Here is a 16,691-nt window from a genome sequence, read left to right as displayed (position 1 = left end):
AAAGTAAGCCATGAGCTGACCCCAATCAAACTGATGGATGGCCACATGCCTGTAATCAATGATAGTTTCACATCAGTTGGATTCTACAAAAGTGAGAAACAATAATTTGTTGCGATTCCTAGGATGGTGTTAAGTCAAGAAAACATTAACTGCTTCTAAGAATTAATTTTTCCCAAAGGTTTTTAAAAAAGTTTTTACTTAAATTCCAATTAGTTAACATACAGTGTTATATTAGCTTCAGGTGTACAATATAGTGATTCAACATTCATATAATAGCCATTGTTCATAAAGACAAGTGCATTCCTTAATCTTCATCACCTATTTAACCCCCTCCCTCTGGTAAGCATCAGTGTGCTCTCTATAGTTAAGAGTCTGTTTCCTGATTTGCCTCACTCTCTTTTTTTCCCTTTGTTTATTTCTTTTGTTTCTTAAATTCCACATATAAGTGAAATCATATGGTATTTGTCTTTTCTCTGACTGATTTATTTCACTTAGCACAATACTCTCTAGCTTCATCCATGTCATTGCAAATGGCAAAATTTCATTCTTTTTGGTGGCTGAGTAATATTACATTAAATTTATATATATATAATATGAATAATATGTATATATTCCATTATATATAAAATATGTATAATATATAATGTATATATTACATATAATATAATATATATTATTTAAACATATATATATGTATATGTACATATATATACACACCACTTATTTATCCATTCATCAGTCAATGGACATGAGCTGCTTCCATAATTTGGCTATTATAGACAATACTGCTATGAACATTGGGGTCCCATGTATCCCTTTAATTAGTTTTTTTTATATTCTTTGGGTAAATACCTAGTAGTACAATTGCTGGATCATAGGATAGTTTTGTTTTTTCCTTTTTGAGAAACCTCCATACCCTTTTCCACAGTGTCTGCACAAGTTTGCATTCAAACCAATAGAGCAGGAGGGTTCCCCTTTTTCTGTATTCTTGCTGACACCTGTTGATTACTATCTTGTTGATTTTAGCCATTCTGACAGGTGTGAGGTAATATCTCATTGTAGTTTTGATTTGTATTTCCCTATAAATCAGCATCTTTTCAACTATCTGGTGGCACATCTGGATGTTTTCTTTGGAAAAATATCAATTCATGTATTCTTCCCGTTTCTTAGTGGACATTAATCCTTTATCATATTTGTCATTTTCAAATATCTTCTCCCATTTCATAGGTTGCCTTTTAGTTTTGGTAATCATTTCCTTTGCTGTGCAGAAGCTTTTTATTTAGATGTAGTCCCAAGAGTTTTATTTTTGCTTTTTTATTTCCCTTGCCTCAGGAGACATATCCAGAAAAAAAGTTGCTATGGCAACTGTCAAAGAGGTTACTGTCTGTGTTCTCCCGTAGGATTTTTATGGCTTGGGTCTCACATTTAAGTGTTTAATCCACTTTGAGCTTATTTTTGTGTTGGTGTAAGAAAATGGTCCACAAGCTTTTGACTCCAAACTCTATGTGGAGACAGCTTAGGCAAAGTGTGATGCCAATGAAGTCCATTTTGTGCTGGCCTTCACTTTCCAATTGTGTATTTATCACACTTAGAGGTGTCTCTGGTTCATCACCCCCAAACTGTCATTGTTTATATATTCTGACTTTGCCTCAGAATATTTTCAAAATCTTTTATTATAAATCTCTTTTATATGTAGTTGGAATAATGAAGACACTCCTTAAATGTTCACAAACATTATAATAAAGAGTAAAACCTTCAACCACAGATCCAACTCCAAATGGATAATTTCAGGCATCAGTTTGACCTTTCCTGATTCCCCTGTTGCCATTATCGGTTAGTAAAGCTGAACTGGGGATTCTTCAAAGCATGTTAGCAATTCTGATTCTCTCAATAAACAAACCACACATGTCCATAATTGGCAAAGCACATCTTTGTAGTATTTGAGAAGAGAGCAAAGATAGTTACTAAAGCTAGAATCTAAGTTAAATATGCATATTAAAAATTTCGGATAATAACTTAAAACAGAATGGAATATAAGTGAGTAATCTGTTTCATTCAAAGGGAGGAAAAAAACAGGAGAAACAGAAAACTAAAAATGTAGAAATAATAAAAGTTAAAAGTATATGGTAGATCAGAAAGGAGATGGATGGGGGGATGAGTTAAATAGGTGATGATGATTTAGGTGTACAGTTGTTGTGATGAGCACTGGGTATTATATGGAAAGACTGAATCACTAAACTCTACTCCTGAAACTAATATTGTACTGTGTATACAGTACATATAATGTAGTGTACTGTATACATTATAAAATAATATAACTTTTTATTTATAAATATAAATAAAATATAAATAAAAATATAACAAAAACTTAAATATAATATATATTTTAAAATATAATAAAAACTTTTAAATATAAATAAAAACTTTAAAAAATGTTTAGGCAGAAATGAAACCAAACAGATCATGGTCTATTGTAAACTTGTCATCAATTGTAAATGTGTAAATATACCAAACTCTCCTATTAAAAGGGACACTGGGTAACATATACAACTTTATGTTGTTCATAAGAAACAAAACAAAATGGGGACACCTGGGCGACTCACTGGTTAAGCAAATGACTCTTGGTTTCGGTTGAGATCATGATCTCACAGTTTTATGAATTCAAGCCCTATCTCAGGCTCTGCATTGGTAGTGTAGAACCTGTTTGGGATTCTCTTTCCTCCCTGTCTCTCTGCCTCTGTCTTTCTCTCTCAAAATAAATAAATTTTTAAAAAATATTTTAAAAAAGAAACAAAACTAAACCAACATCATGTGGCTTACATAAGTACATAAAACAAATTTTAAAAAGGAATCTAAAGCAAAAAGTATCACTAGAGTTAAGGAAGATTGTTAAATGTTAATAAAACACTCAGTTTATCTGGACTATACAAATATTCTAAATTTGGATTCAGCCTAGGTCAGAGCTCTTGGCTATATCAAAAATTTTAAGAAATACAAGAAAATTAACAAATGTTTTGCCATACAGGAAATTTCAAGATGCCTATACCCATAATTGATAAATTAAGGAGGCAAAAAATCAGCAAACATATACAAAGATCCAGCAAGTATAATTGGATAAAAAAGATATAAATGATATGTATAAGACATGCTTTCCAAAAACTAGAATATGCATTTTTATAGGTATACATCGAAGAGAATATACTATAATTATTGTATAATTATATACATAATGACATAATTATTATGTCATTAAGTCTATTTCTTCACTTTCTATTCTATTTCATTGATCTGTCTATTCAATGTCAGTACTAGGCTGTTTTAATTATACTGATTTTGTAGTGTGCTTTAAAATCTAGTAGAATCAGCCTCTCCTGGAGCCAACCTTGTCTATTTTTCCATTTGAATTGAAGGTTCAACTTTTCTAGCTACATAAAATAGTTCACTGTAATTGTATTCAATTTTCACTGAACCAGAATGAATTGACATCTTGATGATGTTGAACTGTCCAAACAAAGAATAAAGGATGTCCTTCCTTTTATTCAAGCCTACCTTTGTGTTTCATAGTAGTGTTTTATAGTTTTGTACAAATGTTTTTAAACATTCCTTGCCAAGTTTATCCCTAATATTTCATATTTTTTCCATTGTAAATAGAATTATCTCTTTTACTATATTTTCTAACTGGTTATTGTTTGTGTATGCCGATGCTATTAAGTTTTGTATGTTAATTTTGTATCATTGCTAAATTCTTATATTGTTTGACTTTGTTTCATCAATGATTTTTTTATGTAAAAGTATATTGGCATGGGGAGGGGGCAAATTGGCAGAGAAGTAAGGAGCTCCGTACTTGCACTCGCGCCCATACATCACACAGAAGAGATCTGAAGCCATTGGAAACCTTACAAAACCTGAGAGACTGGGAGAAAAAGGACGCAGAATCCACTGAGAGAGCCTTCTAACCGGACTTGGGCTCAGAGAACCCTGCAGGCAAGCCCCCGCCCATGCGCGCCAGCCTGACCCANCAAGGTGCCTGATATATTTTTGCCCATCCTTTTATTTTTAGTCTTTTTGAATCTTCGTGTTTTAATTTCTACACTTGTATAGCGCATAGAGTTGGGTTTGTCTTTACTATCTAACTTTATTTTTTAAATTTTTATTTATTTATTTTCTTCTTATTATTTTTTAATATTTATTTTTGGGAGAGAAAGAGAGACAGAGTGCGAGTGGGGAAATGCAGAGACAGAAGGAGACACAGAATCTGAAGCAGGCTCCAGGCTCAGAACTGTCAGCACTGAGCTAGACGCGGGGCTTTAACTCAAGAACCACAAGATCATGATCTGAGCCAAAGTCCCACACTTAACCGACGGAGCCACCCAGGCACCCCTATTTTTATTTTTTTAAGTTTATTCATTTATTTTGAGAAAGCGAGAGTGGGGCAGAGAGAGAGGGAGAGAGACAGATTCCCAAGCAGGCTCTGCACCATCAGCACATAGCCCAACATGGGGTTTAAATTTATAAACCGGGAGATTACAACCTGAACTGAGATCAAGAGTCCAGTGTTTAACCAACTGAGCCACCCAGGCACCCTACTATCTAATAATAAAATAATTTTTATTAATACCCAAGTTGATCTGGTTAAAGGATACTTAAATCCTGGGGTTGTAATGTATAACTTGATGACTACAGTTAACAATACTGTATTATATATTTGAAAGTTATTAAGAGAATAAATTTAAAAGTTCTTATCACACTCACACACATAATTTGTAACTATGCGAGGTGATGGATGTTAACTGAACTTGAACCAATTATTTTGCAATATATACATATATCAAATCATTATGCTCTACACCTTAAACTTATGCAATATTTTATGTCAATCACATCTCAATGAAACTGACAAAAATAATAGGCAAGTTCAGCCCATGTGTTTATTGATCTACATTTGGTATTTTTTTTCATATAAAATATTTCATAATTATGAATGATTCCTAGATTTTGGAAAGATAGAACATAAATTTATTTTTGTTTTGTTTTGTGTTTAGAACATAAGTTTTTTGTTTCTCATTCTCATTGTTGGTTTTGAAGTGGTTCTAAGTCAAGGGAAGGTGAAGATACATTTACTCTGCTCTGCTAAAACCAAAAGTTCCATTTCATTTTTATTCTATAATTCTATGCTTTGATTATTTAGTTAGTATAAATTCAGAATGGTTTTGTTTACCCAGATGACAGAATTTTGACAATAAAAAATTCTTCTATTTCTTATTTTATTAATAAAATAATACAAGCCATGCCTTCCCAAAACTAAAATTTTTCTGATTCTCTCATTAGGGATCCTATAGTGTTCAATGGAACTAAGATATATGGCATTAAACCATTAAGCATATTCTTAGTGCTTTCTCATTTTATTCTTGCCTGAAATTCTTTGAAGTTTGGATAACTAATTACGTGAAATTATTGTATCTCATATCTTTACATGAATACCATATGATTTCATTTATATGTGGAATTTAAGAAACAAATCAAACAAGCAAGAAGAAAAAAAAGAGAGAGAGCCAAGCAAGAAACAGACTCTTAACTATAGAGAGCAAACTGATGGTTAACAGAGAGGAGGGGCTTGGAGGGGAGATGGGTTGAATACATGATGGGGATTAAGGAGGGCACTTGGAATGAGTAGTGGGAGTTGTATTAAACTGGTGAATCACTCACTATATTGTACACCTGAAACTAATATAAAACTGTTAACTACATTGGAATTAAAATAAAATTTAAAAAAGTGAATCAATTTCAAGAGATTATGGCTGTTGTAAGTGGTAGCCACTGGAGAAAATTTTAGTAATAGCATAGATAAGGAAACCTTCAAGAAAGAGTTAGAACTTGATCTAAATATTAAGACTATGGAGAATATGTGCAAGCAGAAAGGGAAAAAATGATGCTCAGAAAGACTAACCTGAAAAAATGTCTGAAGGTGGAAATTACTAAGCTATTTTTAGCTCTATCCACTGAGACAGCATAGAAACAATGACACCCCATTACCAATGAGTATATCTATCTTCCTATTCTAGGTTTTTAATAACATTCTCTAACAAAAGAAACCAGAGATCTTTAGAGAAATGACTGATTCTGGGAATGGGCACAGCATCTTATGGTGTTAGAAAGTAAGGAAGTGTACCAAAAAATTGCATATCTATAATATTATATACATAAATGTAATATAAATGGGATCAGATATATATGTCACAAGAATCCAGAAGCTTTCCTAAAAGAGCTCCCAATGGTCATCACTGTAACAATTTGAACAACTAAGTAAATAACATACTACTTGATTATAACCCAAAGCATAAAATCAGAATCCATAAGCCCATGCTAATATAAATAAAGATTTCATTAAAAAAATAACGACAGAAAAAAGTTTCCCATTAGAAGAAATTAAAATAATTTATTTATACACTTCCCCCATTAAGTTTGCAGAACTGGGAACTTCCCCTCCTTCTATGAATGTTAGCTACACTTAGCGAATCACTTCTAAAGAGTACAGCCTGGAAAGGAGGAAAAAGAAACTTGACAATAAACAAAACTGGCAAGCACCACTTTGGCCAGGTGATCAAGGTTAATATTACCAGTGATGTCATTTTGATAGCATGTAACTTGATATGGCATGGTAAGGATTTCGCTTCACCTCTGTGATCTTCCACTCCCAAAATTTATAACCCCTATATACTGAGAAGAAAAACATCAAATAATTCCACTAGAAAGTCATCCTACAAACTACTTGATTGGTATTCTTCAAATATGTCCAAGTCATCAAAAATAAGAAACATCTAAGAAACTGTCATTAGCCAGAGGAGGCTAACAAAATGGGATGACTAAATGTAATATAAATGGGATCTTATATAGGAAAAATGACATTTGAGAAAAACTAGTGAAATATGAATAAAGCATAAAAATAATAGATATGGTCAGTGTATAATGAAGAAAGTCTTTTATGGTACAGAATATGTACTAGGCAACACCATTAGGTTGAGCAAGATGGAATAAAATTGTAGAGAATCTTGAAAAGCAGACAGAACTGTATGACTTTCAGGTAAAATTTAATTTAATTATAGACTATATTCACCCAAGGTCAATATAACCACATAAGTTTTTCTGAGTACTGTCAACAATTTTTCTAAGTATGTAGGGTGAGAGATTCCCCCTACTTGCAAGATAAGAAGCTATCCTGCAATAGTTTTGCAGATGCTGGTAGAAGACAGAAGATTCCTGGGTCAGAGATGAAGGAAATTTTATTACTCATACTTTGTTACCACAGTAGTAGTAGCAAGGGCATCATCATTTTTTCACCAGTTTTGCAGGCTCCAATTTCCACAAGATGACATGAGGAAGACTAGATGGCATCTGAAAACACAGTGAATATCACTCTAAGAAAGGAATTCTGAGCTTAGGAAAACCAAATTTTTATAATACTCAGAAAGAAGGGGAAAAACCCATTAAACTTATTACAGTATACAATAAGCATGCCTGCTCTTTGTTCCCAAGGGAGACAATATCTCTACTTCCTAAGGCTTTTTACAAACCAAATATTGTTGAAAAAAATAATCCAGAATAAAAGGCAGCTAGTGCCTTTCTTACAAAATGGTTAGAAATATAAGAGACCCATAGAGAATTATCTTCCACTAATACTTGGCAGCTTTTATTTTTTATAAAATCTTTTTTATCTTGTGACAAAATGCCATCAAAATAAAGCTACAAACTTTTTGGAACAAACTGAGTTTTCAGGCTAATTTTTTAAGTCTTCAAAATTTATAAAGTTTGAGAAAAGATTACCTTGCTTTGGTATCTATGATGTGATTATTTCCAAATAATGCTAATTCTCTTGTCAAGTCCATCATCATGGAGTCAGTGACTTTAACAAAACAGAACACAGAAATAATAACTCCACTCAGTTGGAGTTAATGGGAAAGTCCCATATGTAATAGATGGCATGTTCTCTGAAAGAAAATACTACTCAAATAATAACAGCTGTTGGGGTCTGGAAAGATAGCAAGATCAAATTCCTAACTGATCCTAAAATCATGAAATATTTTCCTGTAAAAATAATGAATCTTTGGTTTTCAACTTTCCAACAGAACAGGAAGTATACTTCATATTTTTAGTAACATTGAAGTAGATTAAGAAAAATGACTACACAGGGGTGCCTGGGTGGCTCAGTCTGACTTCATCTCAGGTCATGATCTCACAGTTCGTACAGTCGAGCCCTGTGTCAGGCTCTGTGCTAACAACTCAGAGCTTAGAGTCTGCTTCAGATTGTGTGTCTCCCTCGCTCTCTGCCCCTCCCCTGCTCATGCTCTATCTTTTCCTCTCTCTCTCAAAAATAAATAAACATTTAAAAAAAGAAAAGAAAAATGACTACACAAATTCATAACAAAGGGCCCAAATTAGAGTTCTTTATAAGAAATAATTCAGTTCATTTTTAGTGTTACCTACATATCTTAAATGGAAGAAAACTAACCTGAAATATGAAGAATAAGAAAATAATTAAATGAACAAATATCAAACTTTGTTTTTCAAATACCAGAAAAGTTTTTCAGTTTTTCTATTTTATATAAAAGTATGCCTTTAAAATGTGGATCCTAATTAGCAAGCAATAAAACTGTCTTGCCAAGTGGTTTTAAAGGTCTAGTTCATTAATAATAGAAGAAGAATCTGCTTTAAGTTAGAAGACACTGGTAGTTTAAATAAATTACACATGATCTTATAATTTGGGGTTTTATAGTTTTAATTGAATGTTTGCACCACTTATAATGTCACAGTCTTTAAGATTTAACTTAACAATTGCCAACTGAAAGTTCTCACGTTATCTTGTAAAACTTAAACAAGGTTCACGCCTGTGTGTGTGTGTGTGTGTGTGTGTGTGTGTTTCCACTAGGTTTGCTTTTTAAAGTAAAAAGAAAAGAGATTAGGATTTCAGAAAGGCACAACAGGACACTATTTTCTGGTTTTAATTTTTCTGCAATGACACTAATTACTTATTCCACATTCACTGAGCTATGGATATATAAGAGACATCATGTTTGTCACTGGCTTACTAGAATAAATTTGTCACAATCTTGCACTCGTGAAATTTAGAAGCTAGTGAGGGATACCAGTAGGCAAACAAATAATATTTTCCCAAGAATAATTCTCCTAGATTGATCCAAATAGCTTTGAAGTTCATTTTTTATTAGATGATTTTAGTTTTTAGAGACAAATAGGACTTTGAAACCCATTTAATATAACTTCTTCAGCTTTTAAATAAGAATAATGAGGCCCGAGGCAATTATTATTTGTCCAAATGTTCTGATAACCCCACAACTAGAAATAAATCTCTAAATTCAAGGCTGAAAATCTTTTTCTGTTGGTAAAAATCAGACATACAGTATTTAACGTAGATCACCAAACACTGAAATATCTTTGTTAAGTAGCAGAGACACCTCGTTAGAATGATTTTCTCACTTTATATAACATATGATTATAAGCAAACATGAACAAATTTGATGTTAAAGAATTTTTATTTTTAATATAAATTTATTTTTATCATTTGTATATTGACTAATATGTTAAACTATTTTAAAATAATTTTAATTAATTCATGTTTTCTACATTTCAATTTTTTTACGTTTCTACTTAATTTATACATATATTTATACTTACGTGGTATAACTACTTATACATTAGTAAGTATATTTATACTTATTCTCTTTTTTATACTCCCCAAAATGGCATAAAAAGATGCATATTTAGAAATTACTTCAGATATTTAGGTTAGGGGTAAATTAGTGAAATGCAAATGTGCTTATATTTGTATCAATAATCACAAAAATATTTAACCTAATACACACAAGTTAAGGATATGTTACATGTCTAAAAGACATTGGAACTTTAAAAAAGGGCCAGTATCATGTTATACACACATTTTGTTGTTCTCTATGTTAAATACTGCCACTACATAATAGTTCTTTTGTTTCTATGTTCCTTATGAATAAAACTTGTGCAGTAAGGGGTTTTGAATTTTTGTTTTCACCTATAGTTCTTAAGAGGCACAAAACAGATCTCCGTAGCACCAAGAAAAGGAGAAATGTCAAGAGCCAAAATATGCTTGATCAGTATTAAATGGCTATAAAATAGCAACTAAGAAATATTTAAAGATAGACCCAAAGGGAAATCTAACAGAGGATACCTGAATCTAGCTTCTCAAAGAGTACTTAAATCATTCTTGTGTGGTAAAGAACAGTCCAGTACCAATTATAGGAAATTCTTTCCAGAATAAAATACACACACACACACACACACACACACACACACACACACCAAAGGATTCTTAATTTTGAACTAATATTGTTTTTTCTGTCTCCTAAACTGAAAAATATATTTAACACAAAGCAGTAATGAATCAGATGAGGGTATTTCCTATTTCCTAGGGTTGGGCATCAAGTGGGATGGTATCTGATATCAGCAATGTATTGATTTCACAGGAAATACCCTCTGTTATTAGGCAACAATAGTATCATAGACTAAAGGTTTATAAAGCTTACATTCTCTATTCAGCCAGCAACTGCTGTGTTGCTTATTTCATTTCATTTATTGTGAATGTAGACATTATTTGCCTAATTTTGACCATGAGAAAATTGACATTAATCCAAGAGCAGTTAAGTGAATTGCTTCAGGAGACAAAACAAATGACAGAAATAAATCCTTTCTAACTCTAAACTCTGATGTCTTTCCTTATGTCTGCCAAGGCAATCTGAGGTACTAACATGCTCCCTTGTCGTATAAGTCCCATTATAGCCATAGAATATGCCATGATTTCAGAGCACATTGTATGAACCTTTAAGAGAGAAAAAAATATTGCCATTTAACTAAACTATAGCCAAGGCATTTTCCTTGCTGTGTATAAATCCCTTGATCAGTAGCAATGCTATATGGAATACCATGATATTGCCTAGGGGAGTCTGTGAGTACAGGGATGGTGATGCTGGCAGAAGTATATGACAGAGAAGGCAAATGCATTGGCAGATTATTGTCTATCCTAGGGAGGATGAAATTTTGCTTCCTCCAGAATAGAAGTCAATGTAATCAATAACCTACCAGGTGGCTGGCTGGTCCCCCCAAAGAATGATTCCATATTAGGGGCTCAATGTTATTTACTATTGGCAGATTAGACACTCATCAGTAGCATTAGCCAGGTCAGATAAAGTTAAAGGAAGCCCATGTTGTAGATCTCATGCATAGTCTTCATCACTGCCATTGTAACACTTCATTCATGGGCCTACTGTGCAAACAATGGGGTGGCTAATGAAAGGGACTGATATCCTTAGAATTCTTCATTTTCTCCTTCTAATTATTAACATCTCCTTAATAAGATGCCCTTTTTAAGGATTCACATGAAACACATTTATCTTCAGAGTGTGCCAACTCCAAGTGATCCTTTCCCTCAGACTTTCTCGTCACCAATTTTATAATCCTGTTTCTTCCAAGTCCCTGACCATCCAATCAAACTGTTTGTAACTGCCTTCAAAACACTGTAGATAGATGCTTCTGGAAATTTACTCCAACCTAAGCAAATTTTGCCCACCGAGAAAATTTTCTTTCACTGCTATCCTTCAGGGCTACCTCTGAGCTACAATGCTACAGTCATTCACTCTCCACTGGTACCAGCATTTCTTGCAGCATTTCTTGAGACACTCCCCATGATGAATAGAGAGAGGGAAGGCAATGTAACAGGTGCTAAAAGTTTCTGAGATGCCCACTCATAGTGCCACTATATATATAGTGCCACTATATAACTATATATAGTGTCCACTATAGCTACTATAGTTGTAGCTTCTATACCTGCCTAAGCCTACTGTCTTTCCATAGCGATAAATTTCTGCTACTTATACCCACATATATGGCTTAGTGAGTAAGATGACATCAGTTCATGATAGGAAACTGGCTACACAGTCAACTGGTGTTCAATGGCTAACACTCACACTGTAGAAATGCCCAAGAGCAAGCACATTCACTTGTATCAACCCTAGTAGTAAATACAAAGAATTTAAAGCAGTAGCATTAAATATGTTCAGTAATTGAAAGGAACAGACATTTAAAAAGCATAATAAGTAATTCCACTTTTGTACTATTTTCGTAAATTGATCTATAGATTTGAAACAATTCCAATCAAAATCTCAAGAAATTTTGTAGAAATTAACAAGCTAATTCTAAAATTTAACTTGAAATACAAAGGACATAAAATAGATAAATCAATTTTGAAATTTTGGAGCTTTGAAAAATTGGAATTTTGCAAACAAAAACCAAAGTTTGAACCTGACATCAAGATTTAATTTAAAACCATACTAATCAATACTGTACAGTATTGCTATAAGGATAAATATAAAAATCAATTGAATATTATAATGAGACTAGAATATACCCAGACATATATGGTTGGTTGGTTTTTTTAAAAGTTGTCAACACTACTCAATACTGGGAAATCATGGTCTTTTTTAACACATAGTCTCAAAATAACTGATTATCTATACAGAAAACAAAATAACTTTTGATCACAAAAATTAAATTATAATGTATCACAGACCTAAACACAAAAGTTTTAACACCAAAACTTTTAGAAGAATGCTTAAAAATCTTTCAATCTTGTAGTAAACAAAGATTTCTTAGCTAAGTGAAAAGAAGCAAAAACCTTCACAATAACTAGTTACATGATCTGAATCTTAGTTTTTAAAAATCTACTCTTAAAAAGTTTTTCACTAGGGAAAAGAAAATGCAGGCAAGGATGTTAAATGTTCTGTGTATTCTACAGTCAATGGATTAACAGAAAACAAACATGGAATAAATAAAATTACCAAAGCCAAAGGTGATTCTGTAAAAACACTAATAGATTTGACAAATCTATGGCAAGTCTTGGTAAAAAGAGAAAGAGAAAGAAAAAAAGATAAAGAGAAACAAAGAAAGAAGAAGAAAGAGAGAGGAAGAGGAATTGAAGAGGGAGAGAAAACAAATGTTATTAAGAAATAAAAGGAATAGAACTCATATATAAATAAATTAATAATATTAGAGTAGAATTTTGTGAACATTTTTACAATAAAATCGAAAACTTAGATTAAATGGATATAGTCCTAAAAATATATAACTTCAAAAATCACTGACATTATAAAAAAGAAAACCTGAATAATTCCAGCCTTATACAATTTACCCCAGTGTATAGAAAAAAAAAAAAAGGAAACACTCTCCATACCATCTTTGAGTCTAGAAAGCCTTCAATATCAAAATCAAGTAAAGACATTAAAGGAAAAAAAAGTTGTCTGTCAATCATATTCATAAAAATAGATGAAAAGTCCTAAACAACTCTGCAAATTAGCAACCAAATCCAACAATGTGAAACAGATAAAACCTCTTAACCAAAAATACACAGACAGGTTAACATTAGAAACTCTATTAATAAAATTCATGAGCATATTTCAAAGCTAACATGATGTGATTCCTTTACAGCAAAAATTCTTAACAAAATACCAAAGGAAGGTAAAAACCTTAAGCTGATAAATATCTATGCAAAACCTACAACATACATTTCACTTAAAACTGCAAAGTTTAAAGGACTGGGATCTGGAAACGAGGCCTGGCCTAGGATATAGAGCACGGCCCACCTTGGCTGCACCGCAGGCAGAGGGAGTTTACACACCCAAAAAAGTGAGTTGCAGCGCTTGGTTCAAGAAGGGACTGGAGTGCTGCCACTCTTCTTCCCACAACTGCCAAGGCAAGACTCCCAAGGGACGCATTGGATCAAATCACGACCATCCCTGCTAGAGAGCTGGCCTCCTCCTTTTTTTTTTTTAAACCAGAGCCAGGGCAAGACCAAGATGGGTGCACTACCCTGATTAATTCTGGTCGCTGGTTTCCTTAAACAGTCACATTTAATCCATTCTCTAGATGTAAATTCTAACCTACCTACCTTTTCATCTCTTTCTCTCTGGAGTAATCAGACTAGTTTCTTTGGATAACACCGTCGTCATTTCTTTCTCCCCTTCTCCAACCATATTCCACTCTTCCGCTCTTTGAAAAAGCTTCTTATTCCTTCTGCCTGCTCATTTCATTTCAAATTTCACCTCATCCCTGCCCTGTCATTTCTCTCCTTCTCTATGCTCTTCAACCAGCACTGCATACACCCGGCTATTTATTTGTAGCTGGGAAATCTAGTTATATGCTTTAAACTGTTCGTTGTCTATTGGGTTTCTCCTTTTTTGTTTTCTTTTCATCTTTTTTTCATTTTTATGTATTTTTATTTTTTATTATTCGCCTTCCTTCCTCCCTCTTTTTTCTTTTTCGTTTTTCCTTTCGGTTTGCTTGTTTTTTGGATTTGTCTGTGCACTTGTGTGCTTTTGTTCCCTGTGTGTTTATTTGTTTTCTTCCTTAAGAAACAAGCCAAAGTACATATGGTGGAGAGTCCCAAATACCACTACGAGTAGGAAAATAAAATAACCAAGGTCTCAACAAGAGAGATCAAGAGATACCATTCAAAGAACACATTCTGAACGGATAGGCCCTGGTGAGTCAAAGAGCCTTCTTTGGTACAGCAGCGCTCACAGGTACAGAGAGCATAACAAGCTTCTAAAACTAACAAGAGACAGAAAGGTAACCAAAATGACGAAATGAAAGAGGTCTCCTCTAAAGAAATTCCAGGAAGAATTGACAGCTAAAGAACTGCTCAAAACAGATATAAACAACATAAGTGAACAAGAATTTAGAACAATAATCATAAAATTAATCGCAGGGCTTGTAAAAAGCATGGAGGACATCAAAGAAACTATGACTACAATCACCATGGAGCTAAAAAATAGTTATGATGAATTTAAAAATGTGACAAATGAGATACATAATAAACTGGAGACATCCAATGCACGGATTGAAGAGGCAGAAAGGAAAATAAGTGATTTAGAAGACACCATTATAGAAAAAGAAGAAACTGAGAAGAAAAGATATAAACTGATACAGGAACATCAAAGAAGAGTTCGAGAGCTCAGCGATACAATCAAACAGAACAATATCAGTATCGTAGGAATTCCAGAAGAGGAAGAGATAGGGAAAGGTGCTTAAGGAGTCCTGGAACAAATTCTAGCAGAGAACTTCCCCAACCTGGGGAGGGAAGTAGACGCTGAAATTCAAGATGCACAGACAACTGCCCTCAGACGTAATCTGAATTGATCTGCACGATATATCATAGCGCATATGGCAAAATATAAGGACAAAGAGAGATTTTTTAAAGCAGCTGGGGACAAAAGGGCCCTAACATACAAAGGGAAACCTGTCAGAGTGGTGACAGATCTATCTACTGAAACTTGGCAGGGCAGAAAGGAATGGCAGGAAATCTTCAATGTGATAAACAGAAGCAATATGCACCCAAGAATCCTCTATCCAGCAAGCCTGTCATGCAGAATAGCAGGAGAGATAAAAGTCTTTCCAAATAAACAAAAATTGAAAGAATTTGTCACCACTAAACCAGCTCTACAATAAATCCTTAGGGAGACTCTCTGAGGGAAATGTTGCAAGGAATACAAGATGATACAGACACAAAACAATCACGAATCCCACAAACGACACAGTGACTCTAAACCCATATATTTCAATAATAACACTGAATGTAAATGGACTAAATGCTCCAATCAAAAGACATAGGGTAGAAGAATGGATAAAAACACAAAATCCATCTATTTTCTGTCTACAAGAAACTCATTTTAGATTGGAGGACACCTTCAGATTGGAAGTAAGGGGATGGAGAAATATCTATCATGCTACTGGAAGTCAAAAGAAAGCTGGAATAGTTATGCTTTTATCAGACAAACTGGACTTAAAAGTAAAGACAGTAACAAGGCATGAAGAAGGGCATTATATAATAATTAAAGGGTCTATCCATCAGGAAGAGCAAACAATTATAAAAGTCTACATATCAAATATGGGAGCACCTAAATACATAAAACAATTAATCACAAACATAAACAGTCTTATCGATAAGAATATGCTAATAGCAAGGGACTTTAATTCTCTACTTATAGCAATGGACAGAAAACTGGACAGAAAATCAATTAAGACAAAATGGACTTACATGATACATTGGATCAGATGGATTTGACAGATATATTTAGAACTCTACATCCTGAGGCCATGGAATTCACATTCTTCTCAAGTGCGCATGGCACATTCTCCAAGATAGATCACATACTGGGACATAATGCAGCCCTCAATAAATATAAAATAATTGAGATCATACCATGCGCACTTTCAGATCACAAAGTTATGAAACTTGAAATCAATCACTGGAAGAAGTCTGGAAAACCCCCAAAAACATGGAGGCTAAAGAACACCCTACTAAAGAACGAATGGGCTAATCAGGCAATTAGAGAAGAAACTTAAAAATATATGGAAACAAATGAAAATGAGAATACAACAATCCAAACCCTATGGGATGTGGCGAAAGCAGTCCGAAGAGGAAAGTACATTGCACTCCAGGCCTATTTCAAGAAATTAGAAAAAGCGCAAGTACAAAATCTAACAGCGCACCTAAAGCAACTAGAGGGAGAGCAACAGGAGCACCCCAAACCCAGTAGAAGAAGAGAAATCATAAAAATCGGGGCAGAAATAAACAATATAGAAACCAAAGAAACAGT

This window comes from Crocuta crocuta, unplaced genomic scaffold (assembly GCF_008692635.1).
Source record: "Crocuta crocuta isolate KB4526 unplaced genomic scaffold, BGI_CrCroc_1.0 scaffold26, whole genome shotgun sequence".
Lineage (NCBI taxonomy): Eukaryota > Metazoa > Chordata > Mammalia > Carnivora > Hyaenidae > Crocuta > Crocuta crocuta.
This window is presented reverse-complemented; position numbering follows the sequence as displayed.